A 14,698-nucleotide genomic window follows, 5' to 3' on the forward strand; every position below is an offset into this window, starting at 1 on the left:
ACTTTCAGTGTTGCCAATTATAAAACTATAAATTCCTTTTCTACACATAAAAATAAAAGTAGTAGATATAAATATAAGAAACATGCATACCTACTATAAATTTATACGTTTTAAACAGATAATTATGTTTAAATAGCTGCTACATAAATATATCTAATTTTTATACCTAATATAAATTCTATAAATATTATTGATTTTAATACATCTTTTTATGGCCATTATAAAAAATATTAAATTCATTTATTTATATGGCTTTCATAATGTACAATCGTTTCATTTTAGAAAAACTTAAAATTTCTGTTTAGAAGGTAGGTAGAAATGTCGTTCTATGAAACTAGGTACCTATACTTTTTTGGTTAGATAAAGGCTGCCAAAGTAGAGGAATTATTTTGTTTATTAGTTTACATGTCATGATTGATCATTATAATTATACCACCAATTAATATTACAACCTAAAAGTACCCACATTATATACTTTCTGAGAGGGTAGATTAAAAATAACCCTTTTACGAAATGTAAATCGAATTTTTATTAACAAATATATCGTTTTTATATAAATATATTGCTTAAATATATAATGTAAAGTCTTAAATATTTCTTTTTGAATTAGTTTGATTATAACAGCTAAATACAACGTGCTAACTATATCCGTTATCTTTTTGGGTCGATATTTAAACCGTATTATTATTCCGTCTCTCTCGCACCGCGCCGCCGGCACTTCTACCGAAAGAGATGGCTAGAAAAGTACGCGTGCGCCGGAGCCTCCGCCGGCGCCGGCGCGGCCTGCCCTCTTCAGTCTCCCCGCGACAGGGAAACAGTTCGCGCGTGTTATTTTGTGGCTCGCTCCGAGACTTCCGACCGCTCGTCGCACACGAATATTTTTAGATAATACTAAGTGTGAACAATTTATTCGCAAGGTAATCAGTGATCGCGCGCACTTTTGTGGATATCGGTGTATGCGGGCGCGTCTATGGCAACTCGATGTGGCGAAGACGGCGAGCCCGTCGGCGGTAGCGCTCGGGCGAGAGCTGCCGGCGGCGGAGACGTCCCGATAGGTAAGCTGCGCAATTCCTGCGCGCGCGCCGCCATATTCTGCGGGAACGTCACTTCCGTCGGTGCCAGTGTACATCGAGCGGGCTCCTGGACGCACAGTGGAGCCGCTGCTGGAATCCCCGTCCACAATGCACAATATCCGCTCGTCGCTCTATCGCTTAGGTCAATGGGCGACGATTCTCAATTCATAAAATGTCGGTCGTTCCATTCACGCCGCGGCGCAATGCTCCACGGACCGTTCACTCGTGACCCTCGCGTCTTCGAATATTCATGTCTTCATCGATAACACCGTAACCTCTTGACTTCTTTTAGTATTATCGTGCGTTTGGTGAACATCACTAGTTGAGGCCGGACTTAGGAGTGCTAAATGCAAACTGTGTCGTATCAACTGGACAGTTCAGTTCTGCGTAACCATTGCGATGTGAATAATGTGTGCAGTGTTTTTCATCAGTGAATTATTGGAATAGTACAGGACAAACCGTAAGATTAGATAATATTAATGCTTTTGAAGCGGTTGCTCGTTTTAAATTGCGTTAGACGGTTGGCGATTTAAAATTGGATATTTAAATTTGGGCCGTTGAGATAAGGAAACGCATGCTTCGATAGGCAAAATATATTGTAGGTACCTAGTATCGGAGTCGATAAGAATCGTTTGACATGCGTAGGCAATAAGTGGAAACAATGAGATGTGTATGGCGCTGTGGCTTGTGGCGTTATCGACAGGACGTACGTCATCGGCAGACCGTGACGTTGCGTGCGCCCGCGCACCGACGATCTAGTTCTACTTTAACATCACCCTTATGTTCATTGCCCTCAACTAACCCTCATTTCATCTCATAAAGGCATATATCAATTTATACTATCCCTTTTATTAGGCAACATAATAATAAGATTATTATATAATGGTTGATTTAATGTAATAATCGCGGAAAAGTTTTATATATTTTTTTTTTGGGGAAACATCTTAATTTACTGTTGAAATCGCTGAAGTAATAATAGATTTAATAATAGATAATAAACCAAAACTCAAAGTATCTTCCTGTTAGAATATTCCAAATAATCGTTACATGACTTGTCAGAAGACATTGTTCTGTCAATAACCGCTATTAATAGTTGATAGGTGAGTGTAAAAATTATGAGTGAATATTTTTGTTGAGCGAATGAGTCAGGTCTACGTCAGAGGCAATCGTTGACTCAGCTATGACGTCTTGATTGTGTGCCCCATGCCTATCTTCCGTTCACTTTTTGCCCACATGGGTTTGGGCACTACGACGCCTACTGCCTCCGCTTCCGTTAAACTCCGTGTGGGCGCACGTTTCATAAGCATTTCCTTCGGCACTTCCTCCCATTGACGGATATGTCCTACGCATATTTGCAGAAATATACTAAACCAAACGAGTTTGCTAACTAATACGAAACATTCATTAATAATAATGGGATAAGCACTGCGGCCGCTTTCCGTTTAAGAAAGCACATGTAGGTGGGTGAGACAGCACGACGAAGCCGTTTCGCACGTCTCATGCCAGTTCTCAGCCCCACGATAAGCCATTAAGGGTCGCTTCACAAAAAGCGATCATTATAAAGGTTGTATAAAGAAAGACTGCACCGGCGCCGATCCTTCTCAGAACTGGGGTCATTCTTATTTCGCGCTCCCGCCTTATTCACCGGCTTTTTTGTTCGGTTTTGGTCATTTTTTTGACGGGAGCGGTACTGTTGTGAGAGCTTCGAGGAAAAAGCTTATTGGGTTTCGTATAGGAGCGGAGCTTATCTCGGGCGGCGATCGGCGCTCGGCCTGGGAACGCGTCGAGAAGTATCGCAGGCGGACCGTTAGGCGGCTAGCACGCCGCGCCGCATTCCACTCATAGGTACCTACCACCTACTTGTCATCGGCTTTCTCACTTTGTGACGTCATAGATAACGCCTTCATAATATTCTCAAGCAAAATTTATGTTCCACGTCAGATAACTGTCAACTCAAACGGACATAATACCTATTTCGTTGAATGATTGGGTAAACATTTTTAATTTATATTTTCTTTCAAGTATTTTTACGATATTTAGTTGCTCAATTTTAATAACATTGAAAACAGTACGTGTTCGTAAGATTTTTAAATAGAACGATAGTATTTTCTTGAGAGTTTAACTAATGAAAAACCTTTTTTGTCTCATACATAATATTTATAATGAACAATAAGTGATGGTAATATTCCGCGGTTAAATTGTTGTTCTCACAGTGATACCGATGTCGTGACACTTCTCACTGATTGTCTCGACTCTTGGGAAAATATCGCGTCATATATTCCCAATCTCAATTAACGTAAAATGCTTTTAAAGATTCGTTTTGTAATTTTATTTTTCGATAATTTCAGACATAACTTCGGCGACATGACTGGTGCACATTTCAAATTTCGAACACTGGGCTTCGCATGGCGGCAATTTTAAATCTGTGGTGTTGGAAAAATATGTAAGTAATATTTTATCTATAACTAGGATACAAGTAAAAAAAAAACAATTTGTGAATTGGCTGTACAGTTTGTAAGTTGTATAGTTAATTACGTCGTCAAGTAGTTGTGGGTGGTATGTCGGGTCACGGGCCCTTATTTAGGGCAAGGGGAAGGTATAAACCCGCGGCGAACAATGGTGCGATAAGGTGCACTTTACAATTGCTTTTGCCCTACGACTCGCCAAAAATACCTTTACAGCCTATTGGACTGTCGTAAAGTTATATAATCTATGGTTTCCTTTAGCAATTACTGCGTATTTTAAAAAAACAGTATATAGAAAAATATTCTGTTGTCTATGTATAATCTTTTCTTACATGCGGATTTCTTAAATACGTCTTATATAATGGATCTCTTTAGGTACTAGACTGCATTGTCGAATTTTGAAATTAGCATGTATATAGAGACATTTAAAAATGCTTGGCAAAAATCATCAAGCGAAAATCTGAAATAATTTCGTAGTCAATGCTGGGCATATAAACAAAGAGAAAGTCGAGGGTACCTACAATCTATTTACAGATCTAGGCATTTGGCAACACGTTAATAGGTCGCTTGACGATAGTGCGGAGCTCGAGGGGAAAAAGAGGTTGGTGTAACGCAAACCTTATCGGTCATTGACCTTCACACCTAAACTGAGCCTCCCATCTGCGCACGCTACTTACGAAATTTCAGGGACCGAAAACGGTCGTGCTATTTTGAGCTTTGATTCTTCATAAAACAATTCGTCTAGACAAATCGATGTATCAATATGTTACACAACTATTCCAATTCAATATTCCGTAAGTCCAAAGAAATATCAGCAAATTTATTTCCTATCATTGTTCAAATGTAAAATATATACATGTAGAAACAGCTTAATCCCGCCAATGGGAGCATGGCCCAGATAGAATAAGTCTGGACGCCAGGTAGGCGCCGTTGGAGCCTTGACCTCGTATCGCACAATGTAAATGCTGTGTTCAAACCCAAAATGTCACCTCAATTCAGTTTTCATAATACATTGTTTGTCCTAGGAATTATATGAATTTTGGTAGCCATAATACCGATATTGTTTTATGTATTTCCTTATTCTAATAAGGAATATCGACATAATTGTCAAGTATTGTCAAGAGATAGAGAGAAATCCGTGAATGGCGTCAGCTGTTTTGCTTCACACCTTGCGCAAGTACCACATTGAGTGCGACTAATTTCTGTGTCGCCTATTTCTACTTGTTGACTTTACCGATAATCGAAATAATCGTGACAGGCTAAAGTCGGTCATGTTGCTATGTAATTAAAGGCGACGTCGGCACGACAAGGCTAACAGAATTCGGGGGGCGGCGCGGGTCGTGGCCTGCTGAATAAAACATGCCGTGTTGCGGCGCCACTTACTGTCGCTACACTGAAACAATACAATCTAGCTTCTAGCGCAGGGTTGACAGTTGACACATTAGTTTATTTTTTGACAATGCACTTTCCAAACCATTCAAATCTCTCATCAATCATAGATAAGTGTTAGTAGCTAAAGGTTCCATTCCCAATTGTGCACTGTCACTCACAATGGACTCTATAATTGTATATTTGCACATTTCACATTCGCTCGAATGGAGATGGAAAACATCGTGAGGAAACCGTCTTGTATTAGACCCAAAAAGTCGACAACATGTACAGCACTGCAAGTTCACCAGCAGATGAACGTGAACCAGATACTAAAACCCAGACCTGAATAGGAAAGAGCCACTATTTTTTGATGTATTCAAGTTCTGATGGTAGTTACACTGGATTATTATTATTTCGTATATTACATTGGAATTGTTACCTAGAGTAGCTCGTGTGTATTTCTACAAACCCGCATGTAATAATATATTATGTAATTTTTCACTGTTAGATTTATTCACGGAAAGGTTTCTATGAATTGTCATCATCAATTGTTTTTATTATGAAAACTTAATATAAATAAAAATTGCCAGTTTAGTAAATAGTGGACGTGATATATATAGAATTGGGGCGACCAGAATCGATTAGGTACACGGCTAATTGGTGACATAAGTTCGTTGGCTTGTGAAAGTTGGCAACCCTAACTACGCACACTTCGCGAGACTGCGCCTGCGCCGTCCTGAAAACTGTAACTGTGTCACGCGTCTTTTCCATCTGTTCGTCTACTGTACAATATGCACAAGTCATTATTATATGTCACGTAGACACTCCCAATTATTTAATTATTAAAGATCTTCTATTTTATTAGGATTTTTAGATATATATTGGTTTTGTTTGATGAAGGCGAAGAGAGAGGAAATTCCTCGCCTTGTATATCGTATGTAGCACAACCTAGCTATCTCAAATACTCATTACGAATAAATTCACAATTCCGAGTGAGATAAACAATTGAAGCCCAGTTTTCGTTCATAGAACAGTTTTACGATGCGATTTTATATATAAAATTAACAGGACTTATTAATTACATGCGCTATGATCAAATAAAAAAAAAAACAAACAAAACTTCCAAGAATTCAAACATCAAACGCTGCAATTCAAAGGAATGTAAATATTTTTATTGAAAACACCGTTATGTGATACGTTTTCCTTGTAATAAGTAAAATCAGAAACGTACACAATAATGTGTAATGTATGCAAAATAATTCAGTATTATATTGCGTATTGAATTTATAGTTTTAAGGATATCTCTTTTTTTCATTTGTATGTAGTCAACGGGTGAATCTCATCTCTGGGGTAGATCACCGGCTGTGCACCAACGGACTTTCTCTGTGCATATTAATTCGCTCGAATGGTGATGGAAAATATCGTGAGGAAACCAAAAAATTCGGCGGTATGTGGCACAGAAAGTTACTACTACCTACTAGCCTATAAGAAACCGTTCAATGCTACGGCAATCTGAGGCCAGGACCTAAGAGGTTGTGGCTCCATTGGATATTATATAAATGTTCTATACACAACTAAATTTTCATTAGAACCGTTTATGTTGTATTTCGATGTTTTTTACATTTAAAATTGTTACAAACTGAAATCATCTAAATGAGATTTATCAAAATCGTAGCACAGCGTAGCAGTTTCGTAGCAACGTTATTCGTAGGCTCACGGGTCTTCGACACAAATGAAAAGATTCTAGTTTATTTTGTAACCTTTTATCAGGTTCGTTAGTTGCAATATTTTAATTAAGTGTATCACCTTATTGTCACGAAAGACACGCCGAAAAGTCAACTCAAGCGCATTAAAATGCATGCCACGAGGTTACCATCATGAACCAGCAATTAGGCGCTGTTCACTCTACCTAATACATATTAAAATTCAATATCGTGACGATTAGCTTAACAATTCACATAGGAAGTGTACCAAGTCTGTGTTACAATTTGCGCATCCGATTACAGACTTTTTAAAGTGGTAAATTTCTTAAATAATTAGTCTAATTATACTGTTTTGTAGTGTTCTATCTAATGTCATGACAGTGTCATGTCATGACAATTTGAAAGAAAGAGACAGATATAGAGGATAAGAGTTTTGTTCTCTTAAAGGATTTGTTATTATATTAAAATAAAATTATATTGCATATTTGCATTTCCGTGTACTTTAAACGTTCATATTAATTAAGTAAATATTAACTAAATACATATGTATTATTAGGGGAAATTAACACATTTGAATCAGAAATAGAGGAAATCGTAAACATATTTAACGGACAATTTAGAATTTATTTTATTTAAGACGCCATTATTTCACTAAACTGTATTATCCCTTAATTGTTGCTCATTATATGAATTATAATTTAATTTGGAATTGCGATAGCATTCGGTGCGATAGTATCACGTTGAATTAATTAAATCGGACCTCCTTGGGGACGGGTAACGGATGTGCGCGCGCCGGAACGACCGGAAGTGGTACTACTTACAAGTTACGGCCTCAACGGATCTCGTAACTGATAAATATACTCGCTTTACTTCTGCCCGCTCTTTTAAAACGATTACTTTGGTTAAAGGTTCTATAAATAAAAATGTATCTTATTAATTATGTATTAAGAATTTTATAGATTTGGTGACCATTTTAAGTAAATGATACGTGCTCTTCCATAACTAACTTCACACAATAAATATGTTATATCGTTTATTAAAACCTAAACAACGATTAAATATATATTATTAGTATTTTCATTTTTCTTAACCTACATATTAATAATAAAACTTAATCAAGATAAACAGTTTAATTTCAATTTGAGTTTTAAAAGTATAATGCATAGCAATAATATATAATAGCTGAAAAAGTATTAATTTAGTTGAGCTTTCTGATCTTTGTTGCCAGTAAGGATATATGTATCGCGGTATCTACCTACGGCATAGTATTTATTGTTATTAATTGTTCATTTACCACCAATTCCCCGTGGTACCAAATTGTGTGATTAAGAGATCTTTTTAATTGTTAATACCAAATAAGTAAGTCTTCAAACGATTCTATCGAAATAATACACGTATATTTTGATTGAACAAATGATAGAGATTATAAAACGTTGTTATTACAGTCGCGATATTAAACGAAATTGATCATTTGATCTTGTTTAAAAACCGATGTTGCCAACGTACTCATTATGGTTTTTATTGATATGCGTTTAAGCGGTAATTATTTCTAATTAGACACTGATATATGATCATTCGATATTTAAAACTAAAATATGTTAATCACATACATCTCTGTAACGGTAGATGGTTTTGTATATTTAACTCGACGCCCTCACATGTGCGGGGATGTGCGTTAGGGGAGTTACATCAGTGATTATAAATAGCGAGTCCCTTAAGGCGCAGGCGCGGGTTTCCGGGCTGGAAGTGTGCCGCTTCCGCCGCGAGCGGTCGTTGACGCGTGCATTGTCGCTGCCACATTCCCCGCCGGTGTCGACGTTTTTAAATAGAGGACCGATTACGAGCGTCTGGCTGCGGCGCCGGGGATATGACCGCGCGAAAGTGCACCGCCCGCCGCGTCACGGGCTATTTGCGACGTCGCAGCCCGGACTAGCTCCTAAAACCGGCCTAGAATCGAATACCACCTTATAATTGCACTTCTGGCATGAATACATTTCTACTCATTAAATTAGCTTAAATTATGAGATCCAAAACAACATACAAACAATTCATTAAATTAAAGAGGAATCGGTAAAGAGGTCGTTGATTGGACTAGGAAAAGAATCGTACGGCTATTTGTGGTCGGCGGCGCTAGAAAGCGGTGGTTAGGCGCAGAAGCAGTCGGAAGCCAGCAGTCGGCAGTCGACAGTGAGCAACGCGGTGTCGCGGCTGAATAAATTCGGAGGGAGGCGCAGTGGAATGCGCGGGGCGCGGGGCGGACGGCGTGCGACTGGCGCGCGCGCCGCTGTCCCACGGTCCCGCGCCGCCGCCCCGCACCCCAGACACTTTCTTTCGCGCCATAAAGGTCGTTTCAAATATTTCGGAATGCTGTTTGGTGACATTTCACCCAGGGCCGGAGGAATGCAGCCTCTGCAGAGCGCTGCACATCGCAACGCGCCGCAATTCGATGCACATCATAGTAGCGAGTTGTTATCGCAAAAGTTTATATCGCTTTGATCCGCCGTTGTATTGTGGACATCTCGCTCCAATTGTAAGAGATTCGTGTGTGACTCTGTCGGACCTACTTGCATAATTCTTATTGATATTAAATTCCCACATGGCCGTTGTGTACGTACGATTCATGCCTATCAGATATCGGGAAATCCCCGTGTGAAAGTCGCACGCTGTCAACATAATGCGGTACTGTCGTCAATGAATGAGACGACAATTTAATCTCTCAAATTAAAAAAAAATATTTTTTCCAATGCTCGATGAGTCAAAAAGGCTTTCAATTAAATGTTCAAACTTCGACATCGGTGAGCTTATTCAGTCTACTTTCCACGCTCATGTGTGAACTGAGTTTCTCCAATTAATAGATTCGTTCCAATAGCAAACAGCGAGCCAGAGAAAGCCGCGGCTGGGTCAACGTCCGGCGGAATTTACGGCAACCGAACGCCGTGAACTTTACAAAGAAATGTGGCGTAACGCTCTAAAATTTGAAAAAGTGCGCTCATTTAACCATTCTGGGAAGCATGAGGTGAAGAGCGCGGCCCGAGCTTCGAATAAGTACTAACTGGTAGTGAGGGGGTCGCGGTGCGCTGTGCGGCTATTGAGTCGCGCGCCGCTATGAATGGAATGTGGCGGAGGTTGCGCAAGCTCGCTGCGAGGCGGAATGCGGCGCGGGGTGAGGCGTGCGGGCGGCGGGCTGCAGCCTGCGCGCTGCATCTCGCGGCCATTCACGCCGCCGACCGCCGTGAGCGGCGAAATAACTCACCGTTAGGGCCGCGGAATGCTCGCCCTATCTAGCTCCCACCGCACCATAACACCGCCCGAGATAAACGCTGATAACATCACGCTCAGACTACTTTCCTCTCTATTTGTTTACTACATACCGATGTTGTATACGTAACTATGTACTTGTGACATTCGTATAGATATATCGCTAACTACGTATGTTACGTTTTTTTATTTAATTTTCGTATGTCTTGCCACATGCAGACCAAAATAAATCTAATACCAAAATAGTTGCAGACTATACTTCCATTCATATTTCCATAATGATATACATATTACCATAGTTGACTATTCATTATTTTGAAAGTTATGATGCATAATATGTCTAAATTTAAATTTGAGCAGAACAATGAACGAAGTTAATTTGAAAAGCGTCTAAGCTCATTGCCCCTTTTAAAGGTAAAGCAATCTTGCAAAGCGAATTTCACGGCTCACATATTATGCTAAATGCTATTAGCATACAGACGCTTGCAAACTGAGAATAGAATTGTCAGAATAGTGTCTATACTCTATAGTTAGTTTATAGTCTATGCCTAGCGGTCGCCCGCACTATCAATAGTCGTCTCGTCACTTGCCCTACATACTTGTGTTGTCGCTTCTAGTTTCGTCATTTCACCAACTACATTCTTTTATCTACTATGGTCTCGTACCATGATCCTTTTTTATAGCTATTTTGTACCAGTATTAAGCTATTGAAGCGTTTTTTGTCTGCGTTAGATAATCTAACTTTCATACTTCGGCCTACTTTGTTATCGCGTAAATGGATTTCACAGAAAAAGTTTGGGCCATCTTTTGCCGTGTTTTTCTTTTACCGTTATTTCTAGGATTTCTTTAAGAATGTATTTAGAAGGCTTGGAATTAAAATAACTTATTAAGACCGTCCGGCTTAAATTTTAAGACTAGTTTTATACCGAAACCTTTGTATACCTTTTAAGTTTTGTTATGAAATTTGGTTTTTGATGTACCTATGAATAATTACGATTTGAGCAGTTAGTTATAGTAATAGAGTCTGGACTCTTTTGACAGACGTTATAAACCTCTTTCGGCGGTTTTAAGTATAGTTCATAGATACAATACGATGTTGTTTTCGTGATAAATAACATATTTGTGTTATTTCCCATAGTTGTCAGCAATTAGAGTATTTGTGAGCGGGGAGCGGGGTAAAGTGACACGTGTGGCCCACATAGTGCGCCCATTGAGCTTGCGGATGTGACGTCACAGCCGCACACCTGCAGCCAGCCCTGTATTACCTTTGTGTTTAAGAAAAATCCTGAAAAAGTGATACAAGACAGGATTAGGACAAACCCTTTTTCGGAATATCATAAGGCGAAAATTTTAAAAAAAAGTTAGCAATACAAAAATTCTACTTTTAACAAACGTGTGATTATTTGAGTCATCCAATTTTAAAGTTTTGACTGAGCATTAACAAGTAAAACTATTCAATGTTTTCCCTATACAATACCTAAGTACTTATATGGCGACATAATGCAGGTCTTCCGCCCATTACAGTGCAAGCGAATAGTCACCATTTACACAATTTCGCAACACTCAATAGTAATTTAGATTTCTAAACCCGCTCCCACAATTATCTGTATATCCAATTCTCACCAATTACTAAGGATCCGGATAAAACATACCTTACGCTATAAAATAACCAAAATAATTGTATCGGCGCCGCAACTCCCGCGCAACCGCCCCAACAAGGCCGGAGGCGCTTTTTCGCACCATTTGTGGCCAACAGTGCCGGCGCACTCCGCTTTGCCTAATTAGTGTGAGTTGTGGGTGAGCCCGCATAACGTGCTACGTATTATTGTATTAGTCAGAATAGGGTCCTTGTCCATTCGAAACGAATTAATAATGAAGAATGTTACATGTTTAGTATACAAAGATATCACGTTAAACATGACGTCGAAATTGTACATACTAAAACTATGCATACCGACAACTCAATATGCGTAATAATAATTATATTGTTTGATTACAGATCGAGGATCTAGGATGCTGTGCGAATTGCGCCTGAGTCAGCATGATGTCATTGCTACATAATGGGAGCGTCCCGGCTCGTCATACCCCAATCCTGCATACCAGCGAATCGAGCGATGACAAATCCATTCATATTTCTCTATTGTGCGTTGCGGTAGTGTTTGACAATTGACTTATTAGTCTTAGTTAAACGTAAGACTTCTACGGGAATTTTAAGAATTTACTTCCTGTATACATGATAGTTTTATTAATTAAGTCGTAATTAATTTAAGCAGTTCGAAGATTTTCAATTTTGGAACACTGAAGTGAGAAGAAAGAAGAAAAGGAATAACGAAACTGGTTTTCATAATGATTTGACAGATTTTTAATTTCTGAGATCATTTTGAAAGCTGTTTTTGTTCCTTAAAGAAAAAGACTACTTGATCAACGTTTATGAAGAAAAGAAGAAGGAAGTCTTGAGATTATACTTGTGCTTTTGTATATTATGTTTTATGGTTTATATGTTAATAAATATGATTATGATATTATGAACAATTAACAACTTTATATTTAATGTAAAATAATATTATTTTTACTTAATAGTGACAATTTTCTTAATTGATTATAAACATAGCATGAGAATGAAACTATTACTTTAATATTTTAGTTTTGTATTGTACACTTATATTTATTGTTTCATATTTAAGTTTTCCTTATGTTTTATATAACTATAATATTGGAACAAGTGAACTATCATAATTTGTAAAATTTGAACATACTTCCTAGATTGTAATTTTTGTAATTATCCTATAAATAAACCTTTAAATAAATATACCTTAAAACTAGTTAATATTTAACGTCTGAAAACTTAAATGAATTAACCAAGTCATATGCCACGTGGCCATCTAAGTCACGACGCCGTTTATCAGTTGAAACAATTCTTTAATAAGTTGGATATTAAATTTGATCAATAGAACCATTGCTCAAACAAGCCTGAAAAGTCCTAGTGACTTACAAAAATCTTTAATTTATAATTATAAATTGCTTCACATTTTCTATATTAACATAGTCTGTGCACTGTGTAGTCATTCTCTAATGGGGAAGACCACTAGAAACTTTTCCAATAGAGGGCGTATTCATTTGAAAATAAATATTAATGACATACAAAATGCTCTTTCACATTTTCTGCTAAGGGTGGGAGTAGAAGCGAATTTATGTGAACCTATTGCTTGACTTCCAAAAGCCACACCGACCCCTAAAATAAAAAAATGGCGAAGTTTTATAATATACTATGGAGTTTGACAGCTTCCCTGTAACAAACATTTGGCGCCCTCTACAAGGTAGTAGGAACTATTCGAAAGTAATACATATAATTATATTATAATTTAGCATTATGGATTAAAATCCATGGTTTAAAGATTTTAAATTTGACAACAGATACTGATTGCGCAGATGGATGATTGATTATTGGATAATCTATCTAGTGAATTTTTAATTATTTTTTTTCGTTTTGTTATGAACGTTCCTCTACCTTTTTCTTAGTTTATGTAGGAGCTTACCCTTGAGGATTTATTTTAAGCTATATATATTCTGTTACTAATTAATATACTTACTATTTACCCTTTTACGTGACCAATCCTGACTTGAGAGAGCGGATGGAGACGTGTTGATGAGACTTATTTAATCTGCTGCTAATTTATGTGTAAAAAATACATAAATTTACTTAGGGGAACTAATATCAGCGTTTTTTATGTAATAAAATAAAATGTGATAACTCCACAGTGATTTTAATTCAGTGGTAGTTCAAAAGATTTTTTTCGAGAAGTGTATAGCGCGGTGCGACTGCTTTGTGTGGGAAAGTCTGTCTGAAAGTCAGGACTCTCAATTATACACAATCACTTAAATCTCAAGGCGCCACCAACAGTCGAACTAGGCGGGATTCAGCACTTGGATTGCGTCCGCCTCACCACGCTTAGTTAGTTTGTGTAGATACTAGACACAGCAAGTCTCCTTGATAAACCTGGGGGTCTAGTCAAGACGGCTTAACAGTAGTGTATGTAGAAAGTCGAAAACTAAATTTGTATGAAAATTACAGCTAGTGTCGACAGTTAGTACTTTTTAAAGTTCCATGTATTTAGCCCTGCCACTATTCATCCGAAAATTTAAAATTTAATCATATATTGACCGACACTCGCGCCTACTCTACAAGCATTTGCTGGTCTTCCAAGGCTTGCCACGCGTTTAATAGTTCTGACTGGTGTTCGCTAAGTGCTGCCGCATCGAGATGTCAGGATGCGGTAACAGCTATAATACATACTGCGTCATATGACATGGTGCGGTACGTTCTCGCGTCCTGACAGCGAATTGTAAATTGTTTGATTGTGCCAGGTACGTTTGTAGGCCCACATGAGGCAACCGTACAATGCTTCCGCCCGCACTACACTTGCGTATAAGCGGCGACAACACCAGAGTATCGATAGCATTTTTGCCGTGGCGGTGAGTAGGGTTCATGTTTGCCTATAAGGGCAAGTGCCGCGACCGCGAGAGCCAGCAAGATTTTTTAGCGTGTCTTGAGGTGGAGCTCTTCTATGGCCGGAGAAGCATTTATCTACTGATTTCTGAAGGGCGACAACAAGGCCTAGCATTATTTATTTTAGAAACCACCGAGCTACTCATAGTAGTAAGTAGAAGTAAGATCAAGTTAACTGCTTCTTACCTTGTTCTTACTTGTACTACTTAGGCAAAGCTAGAAACTACGGATTTTATAATCAGCTGGAATTAAATTCGTTAACAACACAGCTGTCACGTTATAAACTAGATGAAGTTGTTGAAATGTTATAAATTTCATGCT

General features: G+C 38.2%; 1 long non-coding RNA gene across 1 annotated transcript; it reads left to right on the plus strand.

The window, feature by feature from the left end:
• Positions 1–695: 695 nt before the first annotated feature.
• Positions 696–12,204, plus strand: LOC111003769. Its single transcript, XR_002600594.2, has 3 exons — positions 696–1,055; positions 3,422–3,516; positions 11,870–12,204. It is a non-coding gene; the product is annotated as an uncharacterized LOC111003769 (long non-coding RNA).
• Positions 12,205–14,698: the final 2,494 nt, after the last annotated feature.

This window comes from Pieris rapae, chromosome 13 (assembly GCF_905147795.1).
Source record: "Pieris rapae chromosome 13, ilPieRapa1.1, whole genome shotgun sequence".
In the NCBI taxonomy this organism is placed as follows: Eukaryota; Metazoa; Arthropoda; class Insecta; order Lepidoptera; family Pieridae; genus Pieris; species Pieris rapae.